This window comes from Cariama cristata, unplaced genomic scaffold (genome assembly GCF_000690535.1).
Source record: "Cariama cristata isolate BGI_N322 unplaced genomic scaffold, ASM69053v1 Scaffold25240, whole genome shotgun sequence".
NCBI classification, from domain to species: domain Eukaryota; kingdom Metazoa; phylum Chordata; class Aves; order Cariamiformes; family Cariamidae; genus Cariama; species Cariama cristata.
The window spans coordinates 1-2,867 of NW_009594438.1; the positions used below are offsets into that span (position 1 = coordinate 1).

The window sequence follows — 2,867 nt, forward strand, 5'->3', positions numbered from 1 at the left end:
CTTTTTAAAAAATAAAAATAAAAATAAAATAAGACATCCAGAAAACCAATTCAAATAAGAGACCTGAAATTTAGTATCATGTACTATGGATTAAATAAGAACAATAATTGTTGCTATTTCTTCTCCCTCCCCTCTTTTCTACTCAAAACTACAAAACCTGCTTAGATGAAACCCTATTTTTCATAATTTATTTTTTACTGTATGCACAGTACACAGTTCATGCTCTTCTGATCAGTTTTACATAAAATCTAAATCTAGAAACTAATTATGTCCTCAATGATTAGGCACTTATTTTTGTAGGAGTAAAGGCCACTGAGAACACCTGAGGATTTCATTAGAAAGATAAATAAGAGATACCAGGTACATACAATTTTTAAATTTATTAACTTTCGTAAGGTTTGGAGAGAGATCTGCTAAACCTTTCAAAGTCACAGGCCTCTTATATAAAAGCCTCATACTTTGCCACTGAATCAGAGCAAGTTCTGAGGAATTAGGATACAAAAGACAAATGAGTGTTCCACAGATCCAGTATTATCACTAATATACCTCATGGATGCAATTCCAAGACCCACAACAAAACAAACAAACAATATATATAGGGTACACTCTTGTCATTTAGCTATTCTCTGTGTTAGTTTTGGATTATTTAATATACTGAGTTTGCAATCAAGTGTAGGGCAAGATACATATATGATAAAAAATTAAGGAAAGAAGTAAGATCCCCCTTTCACAATGTCAAAGTCTAAGCATGTATGTCATACTTCTATCTGTAACGATCTCGTAATGCTGTTTAAAAACATGACACAGATATTCCTGCAAACTTGTTTTGGCTGATCAGTTCAGACAAGGAAAACTGTCAGTTTAAACAAAGGGAGAAGAAGGCAGAAGACAGAGCACAAGCACCTTCCCTCCAAAGCCAAAGAAAAGAGAAGAGCCAGATGTACCAAATACACTGATCAGAGCTAATATTCCTTCAGGGGAAGACGTGTACCGGTTTGCGATACATAGACATTTCTACCTGTATTCCTCGAAGGCCAAGGAATAGTGAACTGGCACAAGTATGCCAGTAAAAGTTGGCACAGCTGTGCCGCAATTGAAATCAGACATAAAAAGGAAAATAGGGTTCAACCACGACCAGAATTTTTTATGAAGCTGACAATTTTCAATATCCAAAGTGTTTGCAATATTTTAAGGTGTCATTAGACACTGCAAGACAGCAGTACGACAGACGACTGACTCCCGTTACAACCGTGCAGGCACCAGAAAAGCAGTTTTTTGATTACGTGCCTAAGGCCTGGATTTTTCAGGCAGCACTTAGAGGTTCAGAAGGGCAGCAGCTGCCATCCTTGTGCTGCTCCATTCGTGTCTGGTCACCGCCAAGGCTCTTCTAGGAAGGACTCTTGACTCTTTCATCTGTGAAAGCAGCTGGAAGAACACCCAAGCTCTCTTGCTGCCTTACCCCTCCTTGGCAGGAGCACTTACATGAAAAACTTCAACATTTCTCTCCAGCTTCCATCATCCCAGCAAAACCCGTAAGGTAATCTCATACCCAGCATGACGGTTGCTAGAGCTAATTTGTCACACAAGGACAAATTCTTTGTCCCTTTCCACAGTTATGAAACACATGCTTTGTGCTACACAAAAAGCGACGTGGCAGTGTCACAATCCTAAATGAAGAGGAAGCTATAGTTTCAACATTTGTCATCTGTAATAAATGTAGCAGCCCATCAAGCTGTAATAATTACATAGCACAACGTAAAGGAAATCACCCTGCCTAAGAAAGTTAAGAGGTTAAACACCAGAAAGTTTCAAAATGACAGTTTTCCTGGCTTTCCACTAGGGAGGGGACAAGTACAACAGCACAGCTGTAATGACTTAAAAACTACCTGCAATTCACAAACGTGATTCTCATTCTCAGTGACTCGCTGGTCCTCACTTCGGAATGAATTACTGCAAAGACATGTTTTACACACATCAGCTTTAAGGCTGCACACACGCCTGCCTCTAAGAGACAGGACTCCTCTCGAACCACTGCTGATGAGCCCAGCTCCTGACAGGAGGGGGAGACCAGCCCCGTGCCAAAAATCAGATCACACCACACTTCGCTGTAACAAAAGATGACCCCAGGGAGTTTGTGCTCATCATCGTTATTCCACGCACGTAAGAGCCACCTCCAACGGCTTTTACTTCAATTAAACCTTTACTACTGAAAAGGGCAGAGGGAGTGTAAACACATTTATACTGCGCTGATCGTGGAAGGGGTAATGAAAGATAAAGGGAATGGAGTATCTCTCAATCTCTATTTAGAGACAACCCCCCCCCAACAATGTCTCAAGATAACCACACAAACCTGGTGGGCGAGAACACCCTGTGACCATCCTCTCCCACCACCCCACCCCACCCCTTTTTTTTTTTCCAGCTGAGCACTTGCCTCTCCTCCGTGCCCATCAAATATCCCGAAGATGGAGGGGTGAGTCTTGTTCACCAGGTCAGTGATTACTTCGAACCTGTCCTCCATGTGAGCCCTCCGGCCTTGGATGGAGTAGACAGCCACATTGTGGCTCTTGAACTCCCAGGTCTTGGAGAACTCTGCGTCCAGCACGTCTAGCCCCCCGAGCCTGTCATTCTGCATGATCTCGGCCACCTTGCCCTTCACCATCTTCACCGCATCCCTGCTGGACTTAACAATGGTTTTCACCTCATCCGTGTGGAAGAAATAACTCCACAGAGCCAGGCTGATGCACAGCAAGAACAGGGTCTCCGGTCTAAGCAAGAAGTAACGCATGATCCGACCCAGCAGAGACAGCAAAGTCATTGTATCCTCTATCATTTATTATCGAGACCGTGTATCCCCACACCATGCAACG

At 42.6% G+C, this 2,867-nt stretch overlaps 1 pseudogene across 1 annotated transcript; it reads right to left on the reverse strand.

Annotated features, from left to right (window-relative positions):
• Positions 1-2,350: 2,350 nt before the first annotated feature.
• LOC104160094 lies at positions 2,351-2,830 on the reverse strand (annotated as a pseudogene). The gene has a single exon (XR_696436.1). The product of XR_696436.1 is annotated as a protein phosphatase 1L pseudogene (transcript).
• Positions 2,831-2,867: the final 37 nt, after the last annotated feature.